Source organism: Mus caroli, chromosome 12, assembly GCF_900094665.2.
Source record: "Mus caroli chromosome 12, CAROLI_EIJ_v1.1, whole genome shotgun sequence".
Lineage (NCBI taxonomy): Eukaryota > Metazoa > Chordata > Mammalia > Rodentia > Muridae > Mus > Mus caroli.
Genome location: NC_034581.1, coordinates 2,852,354 through 2,852,734, shown reverse-complemented (window position 1 = coordinate 2,852,734; position 381 = coordinate 2,852,354).

The following is a 381-nucleotide window of genomic DNA, read 5'->3' as shown; positions in this document are numbered from 1 at the left end:
GGAGAATATATATATATATATATATATGTGTGTGTGTGTATGTGTATATATATATATGGTGTATATATATGTGTATGTGCATAATATGGTGTATATATATAGTATATATAGTATGAAATATATATAGTATGAAATATATATAGTATATATAGTATGAAATATATATATATTGTTCATAGATATAAACACTCAGTGTCTTTTTTTATATTTTTTATTAGGTATTTTCTTCATTTACATTTCCAATGCTATCCCAAAACTCCCCCATACCCTACCCCCCTCCCCGGACCCCCCTCCCCACCCACTCCCACTTTTTGGCCCTGGCATTCCCCTGTACTGGGGCATATAAAGTTTGCATGTCCAATGGGCCTCTCTTTCCAGTGA